Source organism: Lactuca virosa, chromosome 6 (assembly GCF_052849685.1).
Source record: "Lactuca virosa cultivar CGN04683 chromosome 6, Lactuca_virosa_CGN04683_v6, whole genome shotgun sequence".
In the NCBI taxonomy this organism is placed as follows: domain Eukaryota; kingdom Viridiplantae; phylum Streptophyta; class Magnoliopsida; order Asterales; family Asteraceae; genus Lactuca; species Lactuca virosa.
The window spans coordinates 121822992-121841786 of NC_136431.1; the positions used below are offsets into that span (position 1 = coordinate 121822992).

At 37.4% G+C, this 18795-nt stretch overlaps 1 long non-coding RNA gene across 1 annotated transcript; it reads left to right on the top strand.

Annotated features, from left to right (window-relative positions):
• Nucleotides 1–1615: 1615 nt before the first annotated feature.
• On the top strand, nt 1616–5805 carry LOC145120836 (uncharacterized). Its single transcript, XR_013714392.1, has 2 exons — nt 1616–2188; nt 5627–5805. It is a non-coding gene; the product is annotated as an uncharacterized LOC145120836 (long non-coding RNA).
• The last annotated feature ends 12990 nt before the right edge of the window (nt 5806–18795 follow it).

Sequence of the window (18795 nt, forward strand, 5' to 3'; positions counted from 1 at the left end):
AATTACACGATTATAATATGAATTTCGATTAGGTTATTTTTAGTTTATTATTTTTCAATTTAAATTAACACATCCGGTTTTATAGTTTGAACTCCATTTTTTATCTAGTGAATTATATGATTTGATGTTATATTGTTATTTTTTCTAGCTATTTTAGTTTTGTTATAACCGAACGTTTGATTCTTAACCCGGTTCATGTTGGCCGCCTGAATTAATGTTAGTTCATTCTCGTTATTCGATTTGTAACATCCGTAATTGTTTTATGAATTGATGATAAGTGACACACATCAAATTGGGTATTTGATGGGATTAACTTAGGTGTAAACTAAAAACTGCACATTCTTATGCCCTTGAGCTTTTGAGGAATATTGGATGTTGTTGCGAACATTCATACAAAACTTAATGCAATCTTTCAATCTATTTTTAAGAGCGTGTTTAGAATAGGTTAGTTAGGTTAGGTTTAATTAAAATAACTTGTTTTGATTAAATAATTTGGTGAATGGAAGATGCTAGAGCTTGTTAGTATCTTCAATAACCATCTTAGATTAGAAATTAATTTGACATCATTTTATAATTAGCTTGCATCATTAGGTGAATAGAACTCGAAACCGGATTATTTTTAATTTTCTTTTTAGTAGTTCTTTTGTTGTTTTTGTTAGTTTATTCGTCTTCAAATTCTTCCTTCGTATTTACGTTTTATGCATTTGAATAAAAACATGACTATTTTGATTTATTTATTGATTAAAACCGAGTCCCTGATGATCGACTTTGTTTGCCACTATTACTATTATTTTTTAATCATATAAGTGCAAATAGGACTTATTGTTTGATGGATTCGACACCCATCAAAATGGAGCCGTTGCAGGGGACGCAGTGTATTTAATCAATTTACTAGGTGTGAGACCCATGTATTACATTAGTTTATTTAAAAACAATTAAATATGAAATTTTAATAATTTGAAAAGTTTGAATTTATAAGAAAAATGAGAAAAATTTTGAATTATTAAAATTAATGAGGCTTTAATATATTGAATACATTACATATATAAACCTTTTATAATAAATACCTTACATATATATTACCATACATATTAAATGTGAAATTTTAATTTAATAAAATGAAAAATACAATAAAATGACAAGTGGAAAATAAAAAATTCAAAAATTCTAGAAAATGACATGTGTCCAAATGAAGGAGAAGAGGACATGTGGCAAAAAATTCTTTATTTATTAGAGATGATATGCCAATGTTTTCATATATGTTTAATTGTTTGATGCTTAGTAATCATTAGAACAGTGCATATAAGATGATTTGTATTAAAAAAAAATGATTACAAAAAAAAAAGGCAGTCGAACATTAGGATTTTCTCTGTGGTGTACATTTTCTCTTAAAGGTGAAAATGTTTTGTAATTGTATCATGTTAAGTGTTAAAGATGAAAAACTTTATTATAGTGCAATATATATAGATATAAAAATCGTTTTAAACCAACGAATTAATTTAAAAAAAAAAGGTGATTTGAATGATATATTTATATTTGAAGAAAACAAAAAGATAGCCATTCATGTCATTTTCCTTTTCGCTTAAACGCACTCACAACCTCAGTAAATGACACTATTTGGTGCTGCCCATACCACCCCTACCATTAAAATCATGTATGCCATCACTTCCATCTCATCTCTCTTTTAATTTTCCTCTTCTTTGTTCAAGAAATCGAAGTTGTTCCCTGCCCTTTAACCTTTCCACCCCATCATTTGCACAACCATGGTATCCCACCACCTAGACCACCCTACATCTCCATCACCCTCCCCTATGGTGTAGACAATTCTGAAATACAAGGTTTGCCACTATATTTCGCACAATCACCTCCACCCCCGGGCACCAAAGCACCCACTCCCCCGTTTAACCTTTCCAAGAAACACACACTTCCCTTGCTGTAAATTGCGTAACCCAGACCCCCATTGTCCATATTTTGTGGTTGTCTTGGAATTTTTGCAGAATATTGACACAAGGAAGCATTTTCATGGCTGCAAACACATATTGATGGTGTATTCAACTCAAATAAGTTCTTTGGGACTTTCTAAGCAGCCTCGAATTAAAATGATTGAGCTCAAAATCCAAACTAAGGTGCTTTCAAAAGTATAAGTTCGAGTTCAAATAGCTGAAAAAGGAATCACATACAAATCCAGGTGTACATCTAATTCCAATTTTTTGTTCTTCATAAATGTCAAACTATTTTTTGCTAAATTTCTTAAATTGATCTTACTTCAAATTGACTTTGCGAATTATGATAGTTTTGTGTTGTGCTAAATTGGTTGAAAATAAAGGTAGTGGGAAGTTAGTAACACACACTACACTAATATGCATATAACATGAAATTATGGCTCTATTTGACCAAGTTTACCACATTTATCTTGGTTGATCTGGTTTGATTTTGTTGACTTCTCATTTATGTGTGAATTTAACTTTCTTACTCATGTTTAATTGTCATAAATCTATTGGGACCACCAATATTGGGATAGTGTCATTCGTTTGTGCATTGTATTTATAAATTATGTTCTACTTCACACGCACACACTCACTAAGTCTATGTTACTTACCCTCGTACGAGTAATTTGAAGTCCGGGTACTTCCCAAGCATCGAAGACAATGCTACATCTTCAGCTTGGGGAGGGGTATGTGTCGCATTTGCATTCTTTTAGTTCACATCTTCATTTTAGGACTTAATTTTTATTTATTTATTTATTTATTGTAGAAAAACCACAAAAATATTTTTGCTTTAGTCCACTTTGCAACTTGCATTAAAAAAAACTACATAAAAAAAAGATTTTCCATTTTCATTTTTGTTTTTGATCCAACCCCAACCAAAACCTTTGAAAAACAATCAAAATCAATAAATGAGTTGCATGCCTTGAAATTAGACTTGTTCGTGCTTTCTTAAAATTTCAAAAGAATTCTACTCACACACTTACATGATTCCGAAAACTATTCGTGCAAAAAGAAAAGTGAAAAGGTTATCAACACTAAAACATAATAATAGGTACAGGTTAGCCTTTGGAACCTGCAACTGGTCTTACAGTTCGTAAATGCTCAATTAGAATTAAACTCTAAATCTAAGGAATCATACAAATAATAGAAAATTTCAGTGACCCGAACTTTCTAGAGCTCTAAAAAGTCTTTTCTACCCATTCCCTTCTAAGTACCCTGCTCGGGGACATAAGTTTCTAACTATACCTAGGGGCCCCTGCATATTAAGGACTTATTATTCCAGATGTTAGTTTGTTTTGGTCCCTTTTCGCATACAAGTGCAAGCTTTATGAGATTTTTGGTGTCATGCATGCATTAAGTCAATTATTAAGTCCCTTTTAAGCTTAAGAGCTTCATTTATACATGCATGAACGTAAAGTTGGCAACTTTACGTGGTTTCTAGCTCAAGGAAGTTAGATCTATGTTTTGGGGTTATGTCTTCAAGGATCAAGTGCTTATTGGTTAAGCCCTTGCTCTATCAAGCCTTTTTGGTTGGGTTTGGACCCTTTTTGGTAATCCCTATCGGTAAAGATGGAAAATTTACCGTTTTAAGTCACATTGTGGTCTAGATCTGAGCTTTGGACTTCTTGGAATCGGAGAGTGTAGGAATTCAGGAAAACACGGTGTGTTGGCTGAGATTTTCCCGACTGTTTAGATGATGGCGAAGCACGACGTATTGGCAAGTGAACACGACATGTTTGGTCAACATTGACTGTTGACTATTGACTTTGACCAGAAGTTTGACCAGGGTTGACCATGGGTTATTTTGGGCATTGGGTGTTCATTTGGAATTTGGGCTTTTGGATTGTTTAATTGGGACTTGGCTTTAGGCCAAGTTATGAAGAGGGTAAAAAGGTCTTTTACCCTAGTTTGGACACTTAGTATGAGTCGGATCCGATTATTGATGGATGGTTATCTTGTGATTGATAGCGTGGGGGTTCTTGCGGGCCAGCAACCATAGATTCTTTTTGTGAGATTCGGCAGTGCGAGGTGCGTCTCCTTTCTATGTTTAGTGGGTCGAAAGCACCAATGCCGACCCATGATTTGTTATGCTTAGTATGCTTGTTTTCTGCGTTACTCTTGCATGCGTTATGTGTTTTATGTTTACTGAGCGGGGCCCGATGCCAGACGGGGCCTGATGAGTATATTGTATGATTAGTTATTTGTAGGGATGAGCATACGATCCGTGGGACCGGACCGGACCGGAAAAAAACCGAGACCGGACCTGGACCGAACCAGATTATCATATTAGTGGGCCGGTTTTTGGGTTTGGTTTTTATCAATAATCGGGTTTCGGGTTTGGACCGGACCGTACCCGAATTAAAGGATTTAACCCGGACCGGACCGGAAAAACAAAAGTTATTTTTTTATCGACAAATAGTAAGCAAGAATTAACAAAATAAACAAAATGTTGTCGGGTTGAATTGATTCGTCCTCTCCTATGGATCACATTATAGTGTCATTTTTTTTTTGTTTCGGCCTCTTCTTTTGATCGCATTATGGTGTCGATTTTTTTTCTCAAAAAACCAAAAGTTGTTTCCTATATAATTTTTTTAATAAAAATTGTGCAGTTCATTTTTTTTTAAAAAATAATGCAGTATTTTTTAGTAAAAATAATGTTGTTAAGTGCAATTTTTTTATAAAAATAGTGCAGTTTTGTTTTATAAAAATAGTGTAGTTTTTTTATAAAAATAATGATGTAAAGTGCAGATTATTTTATGTAAAAATAATACAGTTTTTTTTTATATAAAAATAGTGTAGTTTTTTAATAACGTTTGTATTTGTTTGCATATACCTCATTTACACGTGTTCTAATTTGAGTCTCGCAGTGTACCGTTATATTCATCTTCTTTTATGTATTTTTTTGGTCGAATTGTGCAAACAACAAAGATACGAATGATGGATGTTAAATAATAATATTATAATTTGAAATAGTAGCTAGAGAGTAACATGACAAACAAAACCTGAAATCGTAAACAACAAACATACGAAACCCAGTTTGGTATCAAGAACAAGATTGGACCGAAACTGTAAACAACACTATCAAAGTCTAATTCGGTCCAAAACCCGAAACCCGGTTTAGTACCCGGAACCGGACCGGACCGAACCCGGACCCGCTACACCCAAAAACGGTCCGGTTTTCGGGTAACGTAATTCACGATTTTTGGTCTTCGGGTTTTCGGTCTTCGGACCGGTCCGGTCCGGGTTCGGCCCGTTGCTCATCCCTAGTTATTTGTATGTGCTTTATGATTACCGGTTACTACCCAATGTGTATGTGTGTGTGTGTGTGTGGGGGGGGGGGGCGAATGCTAGTCTGTATGTTATTTATATATGTTATTATGGCATGTGTTGTATGTTTATATGTTTATACCGAGCGGGGCCCGATGCTAGGCAGGGCCTGATGATCTGTTTATCGAGCGGGGCACGATGTCGGGCGGGGCCCAATGCCGGGAGGGGCCCAATGCCGGACGGGGTCCGATGCCGAGTGGGGCCCGATGAAGGGCGGGGCCCATTATGTGTTTATATGTGCTATTATGTATGGTATGCAGTATGTTGGGGAACTCACTAAGCTTTGTGCTTACAGTTTTCAGTTTATTCAGGTACTTCGGATTTTCAAATAGAAGATCTCGGGATGATTGCAGAGCACACAAAACATGTTTCTGTATTCTGTGATTTATTCTGATTTGATGATGTTTTTATAAATCTCGATTAACTTGGTTTATGGAAGTGATATGTATTAACGATTTATTAATCTAAAAATGAAAATTCTATATCATTATTTTTGGGACGTTACACATACTCCTGAATATAAATAACTCCATATTATCTAATCACCATACACTTACAAATTTTTTGATTTTATAAATGTTTCGGGGTAATCTACTTAACAACTAATCTTTTCACCATTTCTCATGCTTATGCTCTTAGCATGCATAAAATATTTTCCTTTGGTCATCACTATTTTGAATCATTATAAAGTTATTTATTTCACAACTAGATCTCCGTCCTCAACTCTATCTTGAATGTAGTGGAATTTTCTCCTTCTATGCATTGACCTTCTATGGTCTCAAGGATCGTTAGTCAATGCAACCGCACCTTCACAAAATATTTCTAATGACAATTTATTACTCAAAACAACTCGAAGGTCAACTATGAAGTTTTCTAGTCCAGATATGCTCCTTGGATACTTTACTTGCACTAATGTAATTCGACTCATATTGTTGAGTCTACCACCATCTCCAACATGAAACCTTTCATGCTACAGCCTTGTCATTCAAGAGGATTTTCCATTTAGACTATGACTCAGATTCGTCTCTAAAATTCATGTCACTCCAGCTCTTCTCAATCATTTTCTCCACTATCTACAAGCAACCAATCCTTTGGTATCTTTCAATACCTCAGAATGTTCGTGACAGTTGTCTAGCGACTTTTTCGAGTAAATTACGGATACAGTCTCATGATGCTCAGAACATCTGAGACATCAAAACAAGCACTAGTCATAGCAAACATGTTCCATCATATATTCGAAGCATATCTGACTCGACTCATCCTATCATTTTCAAGACTAGAACAAAAACTTTGAGATTTACTTAAGTCCTTGATATGATGCATAATAACAATCCCTTTCTTGGAATTCTTCATGTTGAATTTTTTCAACACATTATTTATATATGTGCTTTGTGTTAGGTACATTTCATGCACTCATTTTGTAGCTTTATTTCATAAAAGTGCATTGCATATAGGTTTAAACTCATGCATTTTGCATGTTTTTCGGGATTTTTCATGAGGCCATTTCATTCACACACTTTTGTAATATTTCAGGGACTTTTGGAGGTAGGATCTGTTGGATTATGTGTCTAAGCCTATAACTATAATTGATATGTACTTGACCCGATACAACATGGTCCATTTGGGTTGTAACACTCTGGAACAATTTGATAGGATAGATACTTGAGAAAGAGGTTATTTGTGATTTATTAATATATTATAAGTATAATATATTAATTGAGAAATCATATTATTTAATTAGTATTGATCAAGAATTAATTTGGAATTGATTTAGTGATCAAAAGAGACTAATTAAATTAAAGGGGACTGATTATGTAAATCAGTGAGACATATGGTTTGGGCTAATGATCCATTGTTAAACTTGTAATGGGCTAAGATTATGTGAAAGTCCATGAAGTATTAGTCCATATAAGTTATGGATCATAAGCCTAAGTGTAAGAATTAGAGTTTGCTTATTACTCTTGGAATTCTACACTATATATGCATTCCTCTAAAGCCAAAATCGGGGACTATGTGTTCTAAGAGAATGAAAAACGATTTTGTGTCTCCAAACCTCTCTCTCAAAGTCCCCCTATTGTTCTTGGTTTGTTATAATTCCATTTGAGGCATCACACTTGAGGTGCTAGGCTCTTGAAAGACCAATTCCTACTCGCTACAACAAAGAGGTAATCTTCCAACTTACTTTTATGATTTATATGTCAAATTATATGCTAGTTGTAGGCTTCATGCTTTGGAAATTTTGTTGCATGTAAAATTAGATAAAACTTAGATCCAAAGCTATTAGGGTTGTATGTGCACCATAGGAATCTTATAGTACATAAAACCCAATAGTGGTATCAGAGCCGTGGGTAGTTTTCTATTATATTGATGCAAATGGTTAATTTTCAAAGTTGGAAAAATGACATTTCTGGCCACTGCCTGATGAACTCGATGAGTTCATAATTGAACTCGACGAGTTGGATGGTTTATGTCTTGAACTCGACGAGTCCATAATTGGACTCGACGAGTTGAATCATCATATGGCAGGATTTTCGTTTTTTTGGCCTGCTTTGGATTAGGATAATTACCATAAAATGTTTTGGTTCATAAAATTTGACTTTACTAATATGGTAATGTTTATCCCCATCTAAAACATGAAGCTTGTCAAATTTTAAGATAATTACTTGATTTTGTGAAAAACTAATTATTTGTAAAATTTGAATCATTTTGCTACAAAAGTTAAATTAGTTAAAGATAAAATTATTTGATTATTTTATTAGTTAAAAAAGTTTGATCTAAAGAATTTATGAAACCTCCATAAGTTATAGTTATGAAAAGTTTCACTCATAAAACAAATTAACTCCATAAGTTATTGGAAAATGAAAAGTCTCATTCATAAAAAATGCATAAAACTCATAAGTTATGGAAACCAAAAGTTTTAAAAAGTTATAAAACTTGCCCTCAAGTTTTAGAATTTAAAATTTGATTAAAAAAGATTTTAATTGTGAAATATTAAATGCTAAACCTTTTGGCTTCATAACTTAAGTTGAGAATTAAAAGTTGTAATTATGGTTTTGTTGATAATTAATTAAAAGAGTATTAATAAATCCATAATAATATGGTTCGAGTTTAATTAAATTAAAAATCTAGTTTAATTAATAGATTAAACCACTTAGTATTTTAAATGTTTAAAATACACCCTTATACTATATAAAATTAAAAGTCTAATATATTATATATGTATAAGTAAAAAGTCAGTCTTACCGTTAGTAGGCCTCATTCACGAAGCTGGTCTATAAGGGGTGTTTAAGGAAGAGGCCTGTAAAATGTCCGCCATTATATACACTCTTACCCACCGCACCCTTGACCAGTGGAGGGTCGTTAGCCGAACGGGTTTGACAAGACATTTAAATCCTCATTAAAAGTATAATGAAATAATAAAGTACCTAAACTTTTATAAATTCCCAATCTTAGTTACTTTAGGAAAAATGTGAAAATGGTGCTATTCCATGAAATTGCATTTTGCACCTTGTTAAGTCGTTAGTGGAGCGTGTGTGGTTAACCGATACACTAATTTGGGATTGACAATGTGTGGCAAAGGGTAGCTTGATGTTAATCATGGATCAATGGAGCGTGTGTGGTTAACCGGGACATTGATTGGATGATTTGTAACATTAAGTGTATCAAGCTAATTTGCATGGTTATTCACTGTGACATCCCCATTTTCACGGCCAGAAAAGACCGATTTTGTTTATGCTTTATAAAAATCAGAGTACTTCTTTTAATAAAAATCTTGCGGAATTTGTTCCCAGAAAAACATGATAAATACGTTATCAAAGCATTTCCGAAGAAATGTATTTTTATTCATTTTAAAACATTTGGGATGTCATCCTTAATACAGAAACATAAGCATAAACAGAACTTACATTCATCTACACTAGTGATCTACATCTCTTTTAAATCTCTCAGTGTAATGTAACTTCATATCAACACCTGTGATACAAATAAACTGAGTGGGTCAGGTTGGGAAACCTGGTGAGTACATAGGGTTTTCAACCCACAATAATATAATTATTATGTTTAAACATCAAACAATCAACCCAATTACCCATCCCCATTATCTTCTTTACTCTTAAGGATCTACCCTAAGAATCAATTATTCCTCGTTCATTCATTCCTAAGGATCATCCTAAGGAATCGGCACGAAGTCCATCGTTGTCAATGACACAGCTGTCAAGCACAGCTGCTAGTTCTATCACTTAGGCGCAGCTGCCAAAACTGTGACATTCTAAGTGAGGCGCAGCTACCAGTATTGTGCTTCGAGCACAGCTGCTAGGGTTATCTCGTTTATTGACAGTATAGTTTTCGAGAGTCCACTCGCAATACATGTCAATGGGTTTTTAGAGTACACCGGTGAACACATCATTCACAACACCTACAGGTTGCGAGCCTGCCAGTGTTCCACTGGACTGTCTAGAATAGTCCGTGGTTGTCATCCATACTCTGCTAGATGACGGGGCCATCATTTTGGAAAGGCTTCTCACATCGTCCACCTCTCACACTCACCTCGTGGTCTATAACACCTCTCAACTCATCATCCAACTCATATTCCATCTATTACATCTACCCATGTTTTACCCAACATATTCTCGTAGATATATATATATATAGTTTAAATCATTTAAAACATGTATAAAATCGTTCATCCAGCATAGATAGCAAATATACAGATAATATGCACACATAGCACGTATAAAATACTTCATATCTATGTGTAAGATGAAAGTAACTATGCACTCACCTGGAAGGTGGTGTCTCTGCACTCGAACAACGCTTCGTTACTTCTTAAAACAATTTCCCTCGACAAAACCTAGTATAAATACCACTAGGGTTTAGTTTTAACGTTAACCGCGACTAATTAATAGTCTAGATATTATTATTATTATATAAGCGTTAAATAACACTCAATATAACTCATAATAATAGACCAAATAATTATTTTAAGGACCTAATAACATTACTATAATTATTTAAAAGTTATATTAAAAATTGCGTAGGCGTAGCTCACTTACAACGAATTTTAACGAAAACCGGGTTTTGCTCGGAGCAGCGTTTCCGAACCGAAAGACCCTTTTTCTCGGGACTCCGGGAGCCTCGGGGCTTCCTTTAGGTGCTAGGGGTTTTTCCTAGGGTTTAGGGGTGGTTTGGGATCTTAGAGAGAGAAAGAAACTAGAGAGAGAAGTGATTTTGGTGTGAAAAATCCGGAAACCCTCGCCCCCTTTTATAGCCTGCGAGGCCTCGGATTACGCTGGGCGTAACCTTAGCTACGCTGGGCATAGTGCTCGGATGAGGGTGCCAGCTTCGCACCAGCTGGCTCGCACATCGGATGGATAAGAGTCGAAGTACGCGGGGCGTACCCGGCCTCGGACGCGGGGCGTAATTGCGAGGCTACGTGGCGTGATCCGAAGCGAAGCCTTGGGCAACAAGCAACGGCTCAGATGCGGCCACGTCATCACCCTTCTTGCAGATTTCGCAAATTGCACATTCGACTTTAAAAATTCGTAACTTTCACATACGAGCTCTGTTTTCGACGTTCTTTATATCCACACGTAGGCGGGAACATACTCTACAACTTTCGTTTAGACTCCGTCTGCTAATTTTGACTTTATTTTAAAAGTTATATTTTTAACAGGCCGGGACAGGATTGATCCGTTAAAAATTCATAACTTCTTCATCCGACGTCCGTTTTCGTCTGTATTTTTATATTTATGCTACTAATAACAAGATCTTCGATTCTCGTTTAGGTTGTGTCGGCTAAAAACCGCTCGATCTTATATTCGAATTTCGGGTTGTACACTACTAAGCCGAAACTTCGAAAAATCATAACTTCCTCATACGGAGTCAGATTTGGGCGTTCTTTTTATGGACGCTCTCGGTTTAACGTATTCTACGAATTTTGTTTAGATCGCTAAGGCTAAAAGTCGCTCTATCGTAAATTCACTATTTACGTCTCCCGGTGCCGTGTCGGTTCTGCCGTAAAACTTCGACGGGTCATAACTTCTTCGTTATAACTCGGATTTCGGCGTTCTTTATATGTACGGAAACCTTGAGACATATTCTAAAACTTGGTTAAGATTATTTATTCTAAATAATCTTTTGTCGAAAAGTCGTTTTCGACCCCTATTATCTCTAAATCGACTAGCCCGGATCTACGGGCGTTACAATTATCTCCCCTTAGGATGATTACGTCCCAGAATCATCAACGAAACAGGGCTCACATGATGACTCCATACGTTATCTCTTCATCCTAAGTAATAACCGTAACTTTGTTGTTTCTTCGAACGAGTATCTAACTCTTAGACTCCTTGACTATAGGCTGTGCCCAATCTTGCATCCGCTCTCTATCTCATGTTAGACTTCCAATCATGATCTTCATGTTCTTATGTGATTTAGTCACGTCGTAGTACTTCTAACTACAAGTTTCTTACTTTAACAACGATCACAATCGCTTTGACTATCTTCAATCTTCTGGCTTAAGTCGGATGCTACATCAAACTTGGTTCTCTGAACCACGTATCATACTCATCTTAATCAGACTCAATCTGATATGACCACTAGGGTCGGAATAACAATCATCTTCTTAGTCATTACCGAAATGATGGTAACGACATACTTGAATAAAACGAAATGAATTGCTAGTTGCTTGGTAACCTTGTGACTTTCCCTGATCCAAGCGTGAGTCTTGTGCTTCCGCTAGTATATGCATCTACTACCTTTCACACCTACTCATACTCGTCCCAAGTATTGTCTCGCAGTTTTTTTTTTCCAAGTCACCATGCTGAAATCACATAACAGTTTAACACACCAGATAACAAAACGAAGTCTTTATTATTTCTTGAAACTATTACCTAGGTGTTCAAGTTCACACTATACTATGCTTCTAATAGGCTACACCACATAGTACTATGACTACTTCGTGACTTGCTCCTCGGATATCTGTCCTCACTCCTGATTCCTTGTATTGTTAGATGCTTCGTTAAGGATGCTTCTTGGCTTCGGAGGTGCATCCTCTCTTGCTGCTTCATTTTTCTTTGGGCAGTCCCTAGATAAATGCCCTTCTTTGTTACATCCGTAGCACACCCTCTTTTTGGATGTGAACTTGCTGGCGTAATGCCCTTTCTTTCCACATTTGTAGCAAGTCCCTTCCTCGTCGTATCTCTCATAGTGCTTCAGCAGTACATTTGGCATTGTAGCCCTTATCGGACAATCCTGCTTGAAGTGTCCCTTTCCACTACACTTAAGGCAAACTTCCTCCTTGGTTGAGCACTTGGGGGCATAGTGACCAGTATTCCCGCATTTGAAGCAGGTCACTTCCTTATGGCATCCCCCGTTGTGTTTCCTTCCATACTTGTTACACCATTTTGCTTTACCTCTTCCTCCTCCAGACTGTGAGAACATGTTGTTCCTGTTGGACCTTGCAGTTCCCTCAAATTTCCTCTTTTTGCTAACCTCTACCCAGATGGCTGCCTCAAGAGTAGGTGTCTGGCGTACTGGCACAGTAAGTTCGTCCTTACTTTGTTGAAGTAATCGTCTTGTCTCTTCCATCTGACGATCCAACATCATCTGCACCATTGCTTGTACCCCTGCCATCGTGATCGTCTTGGGTGTAGCTGCTACATCTGGCACACGCTCAATCACTTGTAGTTCGGTCTGCGGGTTATCGCTTCCAAATCCGCTTCGAGTGCTCATCATGTCAATCTATACACCAAGTTGGATGTTTGGCATGCAGTGACGAGAATTAAGATAGAGAAGATTTTATTTACGATCGACGTGTAAATCTCCTTATTACTCTAAAAAGTTACATGCCAGTTCTAATACCGTAATTAAACGTTTAGAAGTCTGAACACGTAAAGTTTCCAGACCCACTCGGCAATAGACCATAGATCCGATCATACATTTAGCATCATAAAGCATCATAAATCATTTAGCACATAAAAGCATGTTAGGCATTTTCCCTAAATAAGCTAGTGCTTGTGTCTATTCAGGTGTATTACCTAAGACACACTCCTCACAATCATTGCTTAGCATTCTAAGTTTAAGTCTAGAAATAAATCCATATTCCTAGTTCGCTTAAACTAATGCTCTGATACCAACTGTGACATCCCCATTTTCACGGCCAGAAAAGACCGATTTTGTTTATGCTTTATAAAAATCAGAGTACTTCTTTTAATAAAAATCTTGCGGAATTTGTTCCCAGAAAAACATGATAAATACGTTATCAAAGCATTTCCGAAGAAATATATTTTTATTCATTTTAAAACATTTGGGATGTCATCCTTAATACAGAAACATAAGCATAAACAGAACTTACATTCATTTACACTAGTGATCTACATCTCTTTTAAATCTCTTAGTGTAACTTCATATCGACACCTATGATACAAATAAACTGAGTGGATCAGGTTGGGAAACCTGGTGAGTACATAGGGTTTTCAACCCACAATAATATAATTATTATGTTTAAACATCAAACAATCAACCCAATTACCCATCCCCATTATCTTCTTTACTCTTAAGGATCTACCCTAAGAATCAATTATTCCTCGTTCATTCATTCCTAAGGATCATCCTAAGGAATCGGCACGAAGTCCATCGTTGTCAATGACACAACTGTCAAGCACAGCTGCTAGTTCTATCACTTAGGCGCAGCTGCCAGAACTGTGACATTCTAGGTGAGGCGCAACTACCATTATTGTCCTTCAAGCACAGCTGCTAGGGTTATCTCGTTTATTGACAGTATCGTTTTCGAGAGTCCACTCGCAATACATGTCAATGGGTTTTTAGAGTACACCGGTGAACACATCGTTCACAACACCTACAGGTTGCGAGCCTGCCAGTGTTCCACTGGACTGTCTAGAATAGTCCATGGTTGTCATCCATACTCTGCTAGATGACGGGGCCATCATTTGGGAAAGGCTTCTCACATCGTCCACCTCTCACACTCACCTCGTGGTCTATAACACCTCTCAACTCATCATCCAGCTCAAAACCCATCAGTAATAGATGGAATATGAGTTTTGAGCATTCTAACACTTCCTAAGTGTACATGCAACCTTAATAACCTTGGATCTATGTTTCTCTAATAATCATGCAAAGTTGAATTCCAAGGTTATATTCCTATCTAGCATACATGGGGAACATTTTTAACTTGAATGAAAGATAGAATAACTTACCTTGTTGTTGATTATGATCCTTGAAACCTTGTGAGCCTAGCACCCCAAGTGTGATGCCTCAAATGCTTCACACAACACCAAATGCAAAGGAGTAAACTTTGAGAGAATCTTACACTTGCAAAATCGGCTCTAGCCCTCTTGTTTCTTAGTGTCACCGATTTTGGTGGAGAACATGTTGCTTATATAGTGTGTCACATCTAGGGTTACACCATGTAAACCCTAATGTGGCATGACTCTTCATTTCCATGACCCATGGGTTTGTAACTCCCATGGAGCCTCCATGGAGCATTCAATGGGTTTAACCCAACTTGATTTTCCATGGAGCCTTTTAGCCCACTATACAAGTTATGGATGATTTACATGATCAACCCATATATTTAATTAGTCATCTTTTGATCACTTAATTAATCCTAGATTAATTCTTGATCAATACTAATTAAATAATAGTATTAATATATTAGAACTTATAATATATTAATAAACCACAAGTGTTATTTCTCTCATTTAGTCTATCCAAATGCATGATGCCATGCAACCCAAATGGACCATGCTGGGTCGGGTCAAGTACATACCAGAAATAGTTATGGACTTAGACACCTTATCCAACAGTCTCCCACTTGGATAAGTCTAATAACTATAACTACAAGTATGACTTCAGGAACCGATCATCAATCGTAGCTCTTTTCAAGGTTTCTCGGAACTGAGAAGATGATGATACGCCATTTCAGATAAGTGATCATATAATCCTCTGTTCTTGATATCAGCCGGACAAATACATGGAACAGTGTCTTACTTTGTGTCCAGCAGTTTGTTTCCCGATTTCCGATTTGTTTGACATAGAACTCAATTGAACACATTAACTTAGTTCTGACCGGGCCCGGTACATAGGTCAAAAAAAAATCATCGAGGGGCCCAGATATCAGCTTCTAATCCAAGAAGGAACAGATAAACTTCGACTCATATGTTTGTTCTACTACTCATTGAATTATACACAAGAGCACGTTTTATAACATCGAGTTACCAATGCGTTTTCGTACAATCAATGCATAACCAACTCATAAGTAACAAATCATATATCTAGGTTTGAAGACTTATATGATATTACCGTCTCACGATCACTCGAGATAAATTCCATGAAGTGATTCCAGTGAGCGTGGGTTGAGTCCAATGCTCAGAACTTATGAGCACTCATGAGTGTTGTAGCCATGTCCAACAACTTAGACCTCTGCAACCAATCATGACAGTCTTGATTCATACCTACTTCTGACATATGACCGACTGTGGAGGTTCGAATAATATGATATACCAAACATAATTATTCTGGAAGTCAAAACATGCAAAAGAAATATAGTAAACGATCGACAAGAGATAGCAACACTTTACTCATAAATAAAACACCTTTTATTCATCATCTAATGTCAATTACACTTTACAAATTTCAAGGTTATCTAACTACTAAATCTAATATCATCCTTCAGCCCTATGCTCCGAGCATGCTGGAGATGCTTAACCCGAGTCAGTCCCTTCGTGAGGGGATCTGCTGGATTCTCATCCGATGATACCCTCTTTGCCACGAGGAGTCCTTCTTCTATTCGATGTCTGATGAAATGGTATTTTCTATCAATGTGTCTAGATCTCCCGTGATCCCTTGGTTCCTTGGCTAAGGCAACTGCACTTTCACTATCACAGAAAATTTCCATTGGCTCTTTAATAGTTGGTACAACTCCAAGGTCTCCAATGAAGTTCTTCAGCCATATTGCCTCCTTTGCTGCCTCGCTAGCTGCTATATACTCTGATTCGCAAGTTGAATCAGCCACTGTCTCTTGCTTGGAACTCTTCCAAGAAATTGCTCCTCCATTTAAGGTAAAGACCCAGCCTGACTGAGAGCGGAAATTATCCCTATCAGTCTGAAAGCTAGCATCACTATACCCTACAACTCTCAAGTCTTCACTCCCACCGAGGGTAAGGACCCAGTCCTTAGTCCTCCGTAGGTACTTGAGGATATTCTTTAACGCAGTCCAGTGTGCCTTGCCAGGGTTCCCCTGATACCTGCTAACCATGCTTAAAGAAAAGGCTACATCAGGTCGAGTACACGTCATAACATACATGATCGATCCTACAGCCGAAGCATAGGGTATTCGACTCATTTCTGCTATCTCAGCCTCAGTACTAGGGCTTTGTGTCTTACTCAATCTGGCGTTACTCTGGATGGGTAACTCTCTTTTCTTGGAGTCCTGCATGCCGAATCTCTTCAGCACCTTATCCAAGTAGGTACTCTGACTAAGTCCAATTAGTCTTTTACTCCGGTCTCTCAAGATCCTTATCCCTAGAATATAGGCAGCTTCTCCTAGGTCCTTCATAGAGAAACACTTCCCAAGCCAGGACTTAACTTCCTGCAGAGTTGGGATGTCATTTCCTATGAGTAGTATGTCATCCACATACAATACCAAAAAGCTAACTATACTCCCACTAGCCTTGACATATACACAAGATTCATCTTCACTCCTAGAAAAGCCAAATTCTTTGACTTTCTCATCAAAGCAAAGATTCCATCTGCGAGGTGCTTGCTTTAACCCATAAATGGATTTCTCAAGCTTACACACTCTATTAGGGTACTTTGTATTGACAAAACCCTCTGGCTGACTCATGTAAACATCCTCAGCCAACTTTCCATTAAGGAAAGCGGTTTTGACATCCATTTGCCATATTTCATAGTCATGAAATGCAGCTATGGCTAACAGAACCCTAATAGACTTAATCTTGGCCACTGGAGAAAAGGTCTCATCATAATCAACTCCCGGAGTTTGTGAGAAACCCTTTGCAACCAGTCGTGCCTTATAAATGTGTACATTACCATCCATGTCGGTCTTCTTCTTGAAGATCCATTTGCACCCTACAGTCTTACGACCTGGTACATTCTCAACCAAGTTCCAAACTTGATTGTCATACATGGACTGTATCTCGCTGTCCATTGCCTCTTTCCACTTGGCTGACTCAGGGCCTGCCATGGCTTCCGCGTAACTGTTAGGTTCATCCAGACCTATCAGTGTCTCATCACTGATAAGTGTATCACCTTCCGCAGTAATATGGAATCCATAGTAATGCTCAGGTGCATTCCTAACCCTTGTGGAACGCCTCAGAGGTACAGACTTGTCAATTGGCTCAACTCGAGTTTCCTCCTCAAGTTGAGTGCTAGGGTTTGAAGTTCCTTCACCACTTGACTCTTGAATTTCTTCAAGGTCAACTTGCCTCCCACTGTCTCCTTGGCTTATGAACTCTCTCTCTCGAAAGAAAGCCCTCCTAGCTACAAAGACCACATTCTCACTAGGTCTGTAGAAGAGGTAACCAAAGGATTTCTGTGGGGAGCCGATGAAAATACACCTCTCACTTCGAGGTTCGAGCTTATCATGAGTCTCGCGTCTCACGAAAGCCTCGCAACCCCAAATCTTAATGTGGTCTAGTTTGGGTACTTTACCAGTCCACATCTCATGAGGAGTTTTGGCAACTTTCTTTGTGGGAACTAGATTAAGGATATGGGCGGCAGTCTCTAAGGCATACCCCCAAAATGAGATTGGTAGCGAAGCTCGACTCATCATGGAACGAACCATATCCAACAAGGTTCGATTACGCCTCTCAGCTACACCATTCAACTGCGGTGTCCTGGGAGGTGTCAATTGTGAGACAATCCCACATTCCCTAAGATAGTCGAGGAACTCTGAACTAAGATACTCACCACCTCGATCAGATCGAAGCATCTTAATGTTCCTGCCCAATTGATTCTCGACTTCCTGTTTAAACTCTTTAAACCTCTGAAAAGTCTCTGAATTATGCTTGATTAAGTAGACATATCCATATCTACTGTAATCATCAGTAAAAGTCAAATAATAACGATTAGCATCCCTTGTGGCATGTTTGAAGGGCCCACACACATCCGTGTGTATAAGATCCAACAAACCTTCACCCCTCTCACAAGAACCTGTGAAGGGTGACTTTGTCATTTTTCCAAGTAAGCATGATTCGCAACTATCATCTGACTTTAGGTCAAATGACTCCAATACTCCATCCTTTTGGAGTTGGCCTATGCGTTTCTTGCTTATATGTCCAAGACGACAATGCCATAATGATGCTTTATCCAAGTTATTATCATTAACAGAATCCATACACAATACATTATTTCCTAAGTTATCAACCACATATACAGTTTCATACACACCATCACAAGGTAATGCTTTAAAATAAAGAACATTATTAAAGAAAGCATTAATCGA